This window comes from Cyanistes caeruleus, chromosome 4 (genome assembly GCF_971803275.1).
Source record: "Cyanistes caeruleus chromosome 4, bCyaCae1.hap1.1, whole genome shotgun sequence".
Lineage (NCBI taxonomy): Eukaryota > Metazoa > Chordata > Aves > Passeriformes > Paridae > Cyanistes > Cyanistes caeruleus.
Genome location: NC_141704.1, coordinates 61,797,580 through 61,811,108, shown reverse-complemented (window position 1 = coordinate 61,811,108; position 13,529 = coordinate 61,797,580). Strand labels below are relative to the sequence as shown.

General features: G+C 45.1%; 1 protein-coding gene across 1 annotated transcript in view; it reads left to right on the top strand.

The window, feature by feature from the left end:
• Positions 1-13,529, top strand: part of LOC147653694 (uncharacterized) — a 46,469-nt gene that overhangs the window by 25,728 nt on the left and 7,212 nt on the right. The window contains exons 2-3 of the mRNA XM_086885155.1: positions 1,112-1,312; positions 7,735-11,599. The gene's annotated coding sequence lies outside the window, so the exon portion shown is untranslated. The remainder of the gene's footprint in view (positions 1-1,111; positions 1,313-7,734; positions 11,600-13,529) is intronic.

Sequence of the window (13,529 nt, the reverse complement as noted above, 5' to 3'; positions counted from 1 at the left end):
TCTTTTTGCAGTGCCGGTTACAAGAGCCTTTTTAAAAAATAAAAAAATAAAAAAAAATATTTGGACAGAGGAAATCCTAATGATGATTTTCCTGTATATGAATAGCTGTTCTGGGGTGCTTGGAGGAAAAGACCCCAAAACATCAGGAAAAGTTTGGGTTTCATAATCTTCATTTTCTGTGAAGGGTATGATATTTTGATGGATTAGATCATATGCTGGGGATTCTAGTTCTTCAAATAGATTTGTCTTCCCTTTCCAAATACAGAGTTTGTGGAAATATCTTCCAGATTCTGGCAACCTGTGCCCACAGCCTGGAAAGCACCACAGGTGGGATCTCAGCTAGGTTAAAGACCCCAGGTATGCCCAGGCTTGAGCTACTCAGCCAGGAGAGAAAGGACCCTTCTGCAGGAAATGCATCTCTGCCTTCTGCTGTGGGCACCCAAAATTCTGCCAGGACACCCCAGACTGTAACCCCTGATTTTTCTGCATTAACTGTCAAAGGATGTTTGTTTTATACCAGAATCCCATCTTGCCTCCCTGTCCCACCCAGTGTGGGGTGATCTGGCTGCCTTTATCTTCATGGAAATGCAAAAGGAGATCCATGAATTCCTTTTTTAACCTGGATGTAATTTGAAAGGAGATATTAGAGGAAGCTATTTCCCCTCCCCCTCCCCACCAGGACATTATTTAATCTCATCTATGATGGCACAGCACTGTAGAAATAGTAGCAAATGCCTGTAACTAATTTCAATTTGTTCATGCCATGTTATTTTGGTTCCTGGTGATGTGACCGCAATAAACTCTCTTCTTCCTCTACATAACCTTCTGTAATTTATTGCTTTACATAAAAAAAAAAACCCAACCCAACCAACTGGTCAGTTCAATATGTTTTTGGACAACTGCTGCTTATCTGAACATGAGGCAGAAAGGAGTGAAATAAAAGTGATTTTCAGCCCTGAACATGAAGAAAATTCTAGATGTTTAAGAAACAAATATCAAGAACTCTTGATTCTTCCTCTGAGCTTTTGAGCATGTTCATTATCCTAATTTTTCTTTTTGGGAAATTCTAGAAGGAAATATTAAATGCCTTTTTTTTTTTCCCTGTTTGAAGGTATGCAAGTCTAGGACATGGCATTTAGGAAAGACATCAGATATACTGAGAGAGCTACATGAGGGTGCAGGTTTGCTCCATCACATGAGAGATGTCTGGGATCCAAGACCTTTGCTCACAGCTCTGTTGCACTGTTTTTCTTCTGAGGTGCTGACCATCATCTCAGCAGCTAAGAGTTGCACCTGTTTTCATGGCAACAAGGTATCCTGAAAGTCTTAATTTTCAGTGTGCAAGTTTATATGTAATTGGTATGGCAAATTCACAGTCTTTCTACTCTTTGAATTTCCCCGCAGCTGCTGTTTTCTGCCACGCTAATTTGATGTGGTCCTTCACAGACCTTTTCTGAAAGAGGACAAAAATAAAGCTGGAAGGGGGAGGAAGGCCAGCAGATACATCTTTTACTTTCCTGGGCTCTAAATGGCAGGGGAAGATGTGTGGAGAGGAGAGAAGTCAATATGTTGAATTAAAATGAATGTGCTTACACAGGGACCTGGCCACTGATCTCTAAACCCCAATACTTCAATACTTCAGACTTAGGGATTTGCGTAAACACAATTACCTCCACAAGGCTTACAAATTATTAGTATTTTGCAAGGGGATTATAACACATCATTAAAGATGAAAGGTTATTTCCAGAGCTAAGTTCTAAATTGTATCCTTAGAGACCAGTAATGACCTTTTAGTGAGCTTTGGGCAGGCAGTGGTATCCTAAAGGTGGATCAGCATGAGGCTCCTGAGCAATGATGCCTCTCATAGGAGGGCAATAGATCACTACAGGGGTCACTTAGAGTTTCACGTTATTCAACTTTGAAATGGTTTTCAATACTCTCATTATCTGGCTTATTCTTCAAAAAGAAAGAAGTACAAAAAGGCTTCTGTTATAAAACATGAAATTGTTAGAGACTGAATATATGCATTTGTGTTAGGCTGGGTGTTTGGTCTGAAGGAACCTATGCAGCTAATTCTAAAATAGTGTCAGAGGTCTTGGTTTTAATTAAATGGCATTTTCTTTTTTAGCACCCGTTTTATTAATTTTTCTCCTTAGCAGGAGGTATTTCCAGCCAATGCTATTGCCCCCAGTAAATCTTTCAGCTTTTCAATTGGCAAATGCCCTTTGTACAACCACCAAAACCTACAGACGTGTCGTTTTTGTGTAACTACACTTCACAGTTCCCAGCCTTACTCAAACTTTTTAATCCTTCCTCTACACCTTTGCCCACTGCTGCTGGCACTTCTCTTGTGTGAGAACCCTGGGGCTGCCTGGGTTGTGCCAGGCCATGCTGCAGTGTGGGCTGTGTGCTGCTCCTGCCAGTGCTGCTGATCACCAAACTGTTCCCAGCCACATGAGGGAGGCATGGAATTCATGCCTTCTGACTCCTTACTAGAACTCAAGGTGTTTTCCCCACCTCACAGCATAGAGTTCCTTCTAGGGCAAGATGGGCTAGCTGCATTTGACTGTGCTGTTCTGCATTTTTCATATACCTAAACGGTGTCAGGGTTCTGTGGTGGAGCAGATTCTATCTATCGTTACAGCTGTTGGCTCACTCACCACTGTAATTCTATTGTAGAAATATTTTGCAGGACGACAGAAGATATCAAGGAAACAGAACTACCCTCTTCTAATATTTTGTCATGCAAGTATGGTTTCCTGAAGTAGCCCCCCTTTGTCCCTCCCGATTAATCCTGGCTAGCTATGTTGAAGGGAGGGCAGGGAGGCTCTTCATGACCAAGATAAAGACCAAAGGGCTGCTTTTCCCTCCGGGATAACGTCGGATGTTTATTCAGGCTGGAATCCAGGAGGAAAAAGAGAGGGAGGAAACATTTCCTGGTGTGGCCTTTCAAGCAAGGCAAACACCCTGGTTCAGAGCCAGCATGGTGGCTCCCCTTGGCCACTCGGACCATTCTACCCACAAGACATCAATGTGATGGATGGTGAAGAAATGGTGTTTATTGCAGGAGAATTTGGCATTTTATAACCTAGGGTTACTATGCTACTCCCATCTGCTTTCATCACAGCTGTGTGCTATTGGCTAATTGCAGGGGTCGTTACCATATTACGGAGAGAAGGGGGGTGTTACTAACTTTCCGTTACATCCTGATATCTTCCGAACACAAGACCCTTTCTTCAACATCCTGGGTACTTTCAAACCTTGGGAGAGGGGCAGGCAGACATATAACACCAACCAATGGGATAACATTTCAGGGACAGGGAGGGGAAGGGAAAAACACGTCACCGCTGCAGGGAGGGTTTACACAGAAACTGAGGAACGCCCAGGAATGTGCACTACCACAGTTTCCTAGGCCTTAAACTCAGAGGGATTTTCAATAACTCTTCATCCAGTTCTGCCTTCATGAATGGCTAAATTTTCTGCTGTTATAAATTTCCAGAACTTAAAGGAAGACAATGACATACTATAAATTCTCATGAAGAAACTATCCCTTACAATTCAGGAGTAGAATAATAAATAATTATGGGGGAAATTATGCTTTATAAGGTAAAGATACTTCAGTATTTCAAGCTTTTCAAGCATTTTATACTGAATCTTACAAAGAAAGAGCAAAGAAGGGAGGCCTCCTTACTCATATATTCGGATGCTCTGAACTGAAAGCATTGCATTGTAAAACCTTGTCTTTATTTCGTGACTTGTGGTTTTAAGCTGTGAATTGTTGATGTGAATAGAGTTGTCAAAACAAAAAGTCCTCGTGGGCTCATTTTCAGAGCTGACACTGTGCACTGGCTGAGCTTTGTCTCTAGAGCTTTAGAGCAGTACCTTGACGTTTTCAAGGCGGCATAAGTGTAGTGAATCCATTCTCCCCATGTGAACTCTGCATCTGTAAGCAACTCTGTGTGCAGACCATTTAGCTGGCTGTTGAACTGTCTCGTTTGTGCCCAATAATGGTGTTTATAATTACGAAGCATAAGTAGAGATGCCCTTTGAAAAATGTGCTTTTCAACATCAAAAAAATGTGACAAAGGGATCCCTTTTTTTTTGCTGTTGCCAGAATGAGCCTGAATCTGATTATGCTTGCTTGTCATCATGCATGTTTTTGAGTGCATTTTGCCCACCTGTGTGTGTGGCACCTGAATACCTGGAGTCAAGGAGATGTGATATGAGCCAGTATGCTGCAATGATAGAGGAAAATAAAGACAGGGAGTAAAAGTGTCTTTCCAAACTGAAATTACATAAGGTGATTCCCAAGGGGCAGTGGAAGGAGTGAATGGTCAAATTAGAGGCAAAGCAGAAAGTTTTAAGAAGGTTGCCAGGGGATCTTAACTACCACAGGACAGGACCTTGATTTCTCTGTTTTGAACAAAACAATTGCCTATCACTGCTGGCTGCAACAGAAGGATTTTTGGGTTTTTTCTTTGGTGATCTCTGGCCAGGATTTAGAAATGCTGACTCTTTCTGAAAGCCTCTTTATGGGTCTGTTGAATATGAGCAGTTTCACATCATTTATGCTTGCATCCACCTGATTTCAGCCTCTGGTTTCTCATGGACTCCTGCAGTTAAAGATTAACCCTGTGTGCTTTTTCTTAGGACTGGCTTTTCTTGTATATTTCAAAGGGAAAAAAGCCTTAATTTTCCGTATTTAGGAAACCCTAAATCCTAAAAGCGTTACAACAGAGTATTTAGAAAGGCCAATACAACCGGAATAAAATTCTTAGGTTTAATATTTTTTAGGATGTCAAAACTAGAATACAATTGGCTGTTCTTTTTACAGTGGTGATTAAATTTATCTTTGCTTTCTAATAGATCTGAGGTCTTTTCAGATATTAGGAATTTAAAGTGAATTTAACGTGGTCTCGTTTTTAAGATAAATATGTTAATTTTGACCTTGAACTGAACAAAGCAGATCAAGTCCCAGAACACCCAATCAAGATTACAGTCCTATTCTTTTGGTAACTTTGCTTTATGGGGCAATGTTCATGTTTTATGGAGCTGATTCAAGGCCAGGTTGGACAGGGCTTGGAGCAACCTGGGATAGCGGAAGGTGTCCCTGCCCATGGCAGTGGGTTGGAACAAGGTGAGTTAACCATAGTTAAGCTTAACAACTCCGTGATTGAATCCTGCTTGGGCAAAGGAGGCCAGTTCCTTATTTGCAACCATCTCTATTTTTATAGTATCCTGGGATGTGCTGCAGCTGTGCAATCCAAGGCGTTCTGTTCCACCCCTGTCTGGTTTCTGTGATTGGAAACGGTCAAAGCATTTGGTGGCCTGTGTTGTTGGAAAGCACACTATGAAAGCACACTATGTGAGATAGTCACTGAGGGGAGTCATTTATTCAAATACAGAACATATAAGGGAAAAAAATTTGGGTGAGCATAAACAGATTTCCAAGGTCTTTTACATGTGTGCAAAAGAGAAAATGTTCATCATCCAGTATCATGGGCCAAATTTCACAGAATCATAGAATTTGCTGAGCTGGAAGGCACCTGCCAAGATCATCAATTCCAACTCTGGTCCTGCACGGACACCCCAACAATCCCACCCTGTGCATCCCTGAGAGCATTGTCCAAATGCTTCTGGAGCTCTGGCAGCCTTGGGGCTGTGGCCATTCCCTGGGGAGCCTGTTCAGTGCCCCAGCACCCTCTGGGGGAAAAACCTTTCCCTGATATCCACACTAACCCTCCCCTGACTCAGCTACAGCTGCTCCCTGGGTTCTGTCCCTAGCCAGGAGAGTAAAGAGGTCAGTTCCTCCCCTTGTGAGGGTGTTGAAGAGCACCATGAGCTCTGGTCTCAGTCTCCTTCTCTCAACCTGAACAGACCAAGTGACCTCAGCCACTCCTCATAAGGCTGCCCTCCAGACCCTTCCCCATCTTTGTGGACTCCTGTGGACACTCTCCAGCAGCTTTATGTGGTTTTCATGTTTTTTACATTATGGCACCCAAAACTGCCCCCAGGACTGGAGGTGAGGCCATCCCAGCCCAGAGCAGAGCATGACAATCCCTCCCTGGGCTGGATGTCCCCAGGAGGGATGTCCCTCCTGGCTCCAGGACACTGCTGGCTCATGTCCAGCTGGCCACAGCCTAGAACCCCCAGATCCCTTCCTGCAGCTGCTCTGCAGCCTCTCATTCCCCAGTCTGTCCGTACAGCCAGGGGTGCCCCATCCCAGGGAGAGAATCCAGCACCTTCCCCTGTGCAACCTCACAGGCTGGGGACTGCCCAGCCCTGTCATTTGTCCTGGGCTCTCTGCAGGGCCTCTCTGCCCTCAAGGGAGTCAACTACTCCTCCCAGTTTGGTGTCACTGGCAAAATTACTGAATGTTCCTTTGAATCACTATTGAGGATGCTGAACACACAGGGCCAAGGATGGAGCCCTGTGGGACTGCACCAGTCACCAGTGTCAGCCTGGTGTCACCCCAGTCACTGTCACCCTTTGCGCCTGACCCCTGAGCCAGCTGCTCACCCATTGCAGGATGTGTTTATCCAGCTGTGCCTGGACAGTTTGTCCAGAAGGATCCTGGGAGAGGCTCAGGTCCAAAAATATTGCATCTCCTGGCTTTCCTAGATCAACCAGGTTGTAGAAAGAAACCAGGTTTGCTGGTGTATTTGCAGTAAGTTTTGCACAAGTTACATGGGGAAAGGGTCTATTACACAACTTCAAAATCCACTTCTCTTCCTTTGGTAGCTGTTGGAAAAATCTGATCCTTGCTCTGAAGACAGGTCCATCAGATTAAAAAGAAATATGGAAAAATGCTAAAATATGACTTTGGGAGTCATGTTTTTCCTTCACAGTGATCCTCTTCCTTAGGTAAATGGTGGACCCATTTGTTTTCCTGATCACAGCCTCTTCAGTGTGAGAGCTACTATTTTCTTCCTGTGCCTGACAGGATCCCAGTCCTTGACAGCTCTTCTTGCCTGTATGGCCTTGTTCCCTGCTTTCTAATTTCAGCCCCTGTGTACAAAGTAATTTCAACCAAGTGATCTTCTGTCATGTTGAGTCGACTTGATTGTCTATTCCTAAATGCCTTTGCCTCTTCAGACTAGCACTGACTTTGTCAGGTAGCTTCAAATACAGCTTAAGTTTGTATTTCAGTGTTATCCATACCGCACTGCTTCTCGCACTTGTGATTGGGCTACTTATAGCCAGAGACTCTGCAGGAGTGATTCATTCATCCTTTATGCATGGTCATGCTGAGTCATTTCCAAATTAGTGCTAATTGCATTACACTGCTATTCCCGCAACAATAATTAGTTGTATGATGCTGATGTGCTCCAGTTGGCTAAAAAAATCTTATTTGAGAAACAAAATTCTGGGTTTTTTACCTCCTAACAGTTATGTGCTGTGTCTTCTTGGAGCATATTTTAATGTGTGCTATTTTCCCAGCAATTGGAATGTAGGGGAGTTTTCTTGTTTGACCCTTCTTTATTATAAGATATTAAAATATCAGTATACTCCTATGATGCCAGGGGCTGAGCATTTGAGCAATGTTTCTGACTTCTGCATCCTACAATACAATGTTCCCTAATTTTGGTGCCTGTTTCTGGAGTGTTTGAGAAGTGCACAATAACCCCATGACCTCCTTGGTAACCTTTCCCCTTCATCCCTTTGGCTCTGGAAGAGATGCCTTTATAGTTTATTCATTTTATTTACTGATCTCTTTCCCTTTCTTCTACACAGGTTATGCTAAAGTGTATCTTTAAAAAGAAACTAAGTACATCCAGCACATTCAAGTAGAAGAGTACTTGCTTCACTGGAAAATAAATGCTGCTGCAGGAAAGTTTGCCTATTTGTCTAGTGGCCAAAATAAGATGGAGGAGCTGCCACCACCTGGAGACCCAAGACAGGAGAAAGGATAGGGAATGGAGTAGCTGCTCCTTATAGTAAACAGAACTTACACAAAGGCTAGGGCTGCTGAGAAGAGATGGTCCTATGAAGAAAGAAAAGCAGCTTTCTATTGGGACACCTAAAGAAAAATAAAAGGATAAATTACAATCCTTCCGTGCTTGGGAAGGGTTAGGGGAGTGACAAAATAGATTAAGGTTGGCTGTGGCCCTCAGGAGAGACACTTGTTGCTTTGTTTGCCATTTGTTGCTTTGACTTTGGGCAACAGACTAATGCTGTCACACAGAATTGCTGTGTAATCCTGAAAGAAAAAAGTCTTCTCCAGATTCACTAGATAGATGCTAAAAAAAAATAAATGTTGCTTCTCAGCACAGAAGTGCTCTGAGAGGGCCTTCCTGAGTGAAACACTTGGCCCAGGGGTGAGATCTGAGTAGCTGTAGGATCCAAGGTGGCAAGGTATAGTGCTGTGATAAAATGCAGATGATACCCTAGGGAAGTTCTAGTGTTGAAAGAAAGGCAAAAGTCTTTTGTTGCTGTTCACAAGGCATGGTTGAACATGAAGGCTTAAGAAACAAAGCTGAGGAAGTTAATTCTTGGACCCCCATGGACCATTTGGTGTTGCCCACCAGACAATACCTGCAGGCTGCTCCCATTTTGGAGCTGTGAAGGTGCTGTCCCAGCTTCTTCCCAGTCCTGGGAAATGTGTTGTCATGCTTTGCTCCTGACAGTCCCTGTGCCAAGGGCTCTGCAAGGACACCTTTTAGTGCTGTTTGGATACACAGACTCAGCCTCCAGTCCTGGTGCTGCTACTGTTCTGTGGGCTTATGGGTAGCAGAAGAGCTTATGAAGTGGTGCTCAGCTGTGTAATAGCTTTCTGAGAGTCAGTGCTCAAATCTCCAGCAGATTAATTTTTGTACCTACCAAAGTCCTACTTGTTTGTGAATGAAGTCTTCAATCTAATTGCTGTCACTAGAGCTGTGCTGAACTTGCACATTGGTGACCTTTTTTGTCACCAGACAGATGTGGAAGAATAGGACAAAATATGTCTGATAAATATGTTATGTGACAAAAGCGATCTGAGAAAGCTGTGGTTGAACATGGTTGTCATTGACTCAGACATCCCAGAGGTGATTTTCCTTATGAGATAATTATAGGAGTTACAAATGGGGAGAAATTATTCAAGTAATTTTGTCCCTTCCCTGTCAACACACTGCTCCTGGTTCTCTGCACATCCACAAGCACGTAGCCATGAGATATTAGCTAAAATTAACCTTCAAATTTATTTGATCCTTCTGTGTAGCTGCTGGGTCTGGGGGTCTGTCTGACCCCCAGCTCCGGCAGCAACAATCCCAGATAGATGTCTCGAGAAGGAGCAGCCATCCAGGCAGTTCCAGGCTGTTTCCAGCCAGGGGTAACCCTTAGGAGCGTGGCCAGAGGCTTGAAGTGATCAGCTCCTTTAGATGTGATTTCTGCTCCTGCAGTGATCAGCTCTGTTCAGCCCAGCCAGCTGTGTTCAGGGGTTACCACAGCCAACGCAGACAAGAGATGGGAACACCATGTAGCATTTCACAGAAAGTCTTTAATGCAGGCTTCAGCAAAGGGGGCCAGTGATGATCTAACCCTGAACTGGGCAAAAGCCAGAGTTTTTATAGGGAAGGGGAGAATCAGGAAGGGGACCAATGGTCTGAGACCAGGATAAAATGACCAATAGTTAAGAGGGAGATAACATGGGGTCCTGAAGCAGGAAGGGGTCCACAGCTTAGTCACTGTGACTAGGTGGTTTTGTCTTATCTTAGGGGACAGATCTCCAGGGAGTGAGCCTGTCAGAGGACTGGGCTTCCTCCACGCTTCTGAATGAGGATAAACAGCATTTAGCTTTTTAATAGTTTTGGAAATAAATGGAGTCTGATATCATAGAGAGTGGAGGTAATCTGGTATCAAAAAGGAGGGAGTTCTGAGTTCTGTCATCACAAATGATAGAGAGAATATGGCACCATAGCACAAGGAAAGAGTTTGGAAACAGAGCTTGGAGGTAATCTCACATCACAGAGAAAAGATGGAGTCTGGCTTCATAGAGGGTGGAGGTAAGCAAAGAGGATCGAGACAGTCTGGCATTGTTGAGGAAGGGAGAAAGGATTCTGTCCCCACAGGGGTAAGAGGGTTTCTACCATCCTGGATGTTCAAGGGAGTGTGGCATCATAGAGAAAGAAAAGAGTCTGGCATCATAAAAGTAGTAGAAATTCTGGAATCACCTAAGAAGGAAGGAATCTCATTGCAGAGGTAAGGGGGGCTGGTATCATAAAAGAGGTGGAAGTTGTAGAGTGAAATAGGGGTACTTTTTGGTTTGTGCACACATTCCCTGGAGACAGAAGAATAGTACCACCCAGAGGGAAACTGAGACATTATTTTGTTTAAAAAAACTCTACCTGCAGTCCTCTCTGGCAGGTGGTGGTGATCAATGGCTTTTTAAAGGCTCTCTTCCTGAAAGGGATTGAGAGGCAATCCAGCTGGCTCTGCTGTAAGTTCCTGCCTAAATTTAGGGGAGAGAGCAGGTGAAGAAGAGGGTTGCCAGAAAGGCCAGAGCTGTGCTCTAGGAGTCTGGGATGCAGCCCTGCAACCTGGGAGTGGAGTGGACATGGAGGCTGTTTGAATCCATGAAGACACAGACAAAGTCACTCACTGTAATAAATTAATCTATGAATAAAAATTCGTAAAGGGTATAAATAAAATATTTATATTTTTTGCAATATTTATGCAATGGCATAAAATACAACATGTAATGGGGAAAAAGTCCTTCTCCGGATCTGGTCGTGATTCTCCTCCGAGAGGCAACAGATTGCAGCCAAACACCCAGATAACGATCACAAGCAGGCACATCAGCCCAGAAAGAATAGACAGGACACGGGCCATCGAACGAACAAAAGAACGGGCCCGGACGAGATATCACCGAACCTGAGCACCTCCGCCCTGCCCGCCTGTGTTGGAGAAGTGGGCAAAACTAGACAAAGGAAGAGGAGCCAGCCGAGATAAGCCATCGGCTCCAGGATGGGTCCCACCACTCCACCCTAATGGCCTGGACCAAAATGATATCAAAAAGACATCCTGGACCTCTTTACATATGAGGAGCCTCTGCCCAACGTCTATTGACCCTATTCTCCAGTGCCAGGAAATCTATTCTTCGAACAGTCAAGAACCTCTTAGCGAGGGGTGCCTGCTTGGAATTTGGCCTCGGGACATAAACTTCCTATAAAAACCCAGGCCAAGGGACTCTCAGGTGTGGATTTGGGAACACCTATACCTTGTGTATAGACCCTGTCCACCCAGCGCTGCGCTGCTCATTTTATTGTGGTTTTTCTCGCTGTTCGAATTTATTATTGTTTGATAATAAATTTCTCTTTTATTTAACCCGAAATTGCCTTTGCATTTATAACAGATTGGTGCTGTGACTCGGATCGGAGAAATTGCGGGAGAATCTCGCTGCCCAGGACGGGTACCCCCGCTGATTTTAGTGGCCTGGTGAGTCGAGAATCTCCGCAGCTCGTTCCGACATCCGAACCAAATTTCGGCTAAGGTAAAACCACAATAAAAAGGAAAAAGGATCCAGAGAGCTCGGGAAGGCGAGGAGCCTTCGAGAAAACCGCGGCTTGGTAGCTCGTAAGAAGTCATCAGTGCATGAAGACGCCCTCGCAGGAAAATAGCTGTAAGTATTGTGAGGTTGAGCTAGTGATTGGGCGATTGTGTGAGACGTGATCTGATCACGAAGCGAGTGCGGACTTCAAGGTCGCGGTTCCATCCTCCCACGAGGGAATTGGCCGACTGCGAAGGAAGCGATTCAGTGTGAGAAAGTTCTCTCTTTACACGATTGTCAAAACCTGGGACGAAGGAGGTCCTGGGGGACCGATCACAGGAGGCTGAAAGGGGAAGAGGATGTCCTGTCAAGCTCGGGAATTAGTAAACCCTTTCAGTCAATGGACCTAGGTAGAGGTCCAGCGGAAAAATCGAGTGCGGAATACAAGAGTCCCCAGTACAGCTAACTGAGCGGTGAGTATTGGCAAAAACTTTGATTTTTCTGGCAAAAAGGAATAGAAAGAACACAGCGCAGGAAAGGTAAGAAAATTTTTTTCAATAATGGGACAAAAGAAAAGTAAAATACAGAAGAAGGATAATGGAAAGGGTCCCTCCGAGCAAGTGAAGGGACCACTGGACATCCCACCGGAAAGTCCCTTGGGGTGGATGTTGAAGTACTGGGAAAATTGCCCTGAAAGAAAAAGAGATCAAAAGCAAAAATGATCCAGTATTGTTCTGAGATCTGGGGAGGGCAAGAACTAAGAAACCACCTCATTTGGCCTGTGTTGGGCACATTTGAAAGGTGGACATGTAACGAGTTGCTCTCTCATATAGAGAGCAAAGTTCCCTCGGATCCCGAGGAGAAGGAATATGCCAGGCTCTGGTTAACTGCCAGAGTAGGGCTATTCCCGGTAAAACAAAAGCATGGATCAAGGGTCGAAAACTGGGAACCCCTTGATCATTTGCCCCCTCCGTACCACGGACCAGCAGGGCCCCCTGCAGCGGACCAAGTGGTGCCATCGGCACCCGCAGGCTCCGCAGAGCAACCCGCCGAGGTACTCACATCTCGAGCGGGGGAGTCTGCACCGGCAGTGGTACCGGCAACGCGCCCGTTGCCCCCGCCTGTGGAAACCCAAGCTGCCGCAATCTCCTCGGAGTCACTGCAGGCACAAGGCTGGGGAACACGTTACCCACAATTACCAGACTGGCTGTCCCAGTCGGGGCCCGCACATCTAAATGAGAGAGTCCCTCCTGGTAATCACGTAGCGGCGGAATTCCCGCAAACAAAAGACAGAACCCACACGAACCCCAGTTCCCCGCCTGCGAGTAGAACCCGGTTAAAAGTAAAAACGGGGGGTGAAGAGTGGGGAGAGATTGGGAATGGACACCATATGTTCCCTCTCAGAGAGGTACCAACAGCCCCAGGAGTTATCGGATTTGTAAATGTTCCCCTTAATTCAGGGGATGTGCGGGCATTTAAAAAAGAAATGGGGCGGTTGTTGGATGATCCGTTTGGGGTGGCTGAGAGGTTAGATGAATTTTTGGGAAGTAGCATTTATACATATGAAGATCTCATGGCGATCCTGAGATCACTGTTTAGTCAAGAAGAAAGAGAAATGATTAAACAGGCAGGTATCAGAGACTGGGAACAGCGTAACCCGCAGGGGACGCCAGGCGACCAAAAGTGGCCCAGCGTGAGCCCGAGTTGGAACGCCCAGACGGAGGGAGGTAGGAGAAGCATGATTGATCTGAGAAATATAATCGTGCAAGGAATAAGGGAGGCAGTCCCCTGAGGGCAGAATATTAGTAAGGTATTTAGGGAATGCCAGGGAGAGGAAGAGACACCCACCGAATGGTTAGAGAGATTGCGGTTAAGTTTGCAGATTTACTCTGGGACTGACCCTAGCTCTCCGGTGGGGGAAGTTCTGCTTAAAACTCAATTTGTGGCAAAGTCATGGGAAGATATCAGACGGAAATTGGAAAAGATAGATGGGTGGCAGGAGAAAAGTCTCCAAGAGCTTTTGAGAGAAGCTCAAAAGATTTACATGAGGAGAGAGGATGAA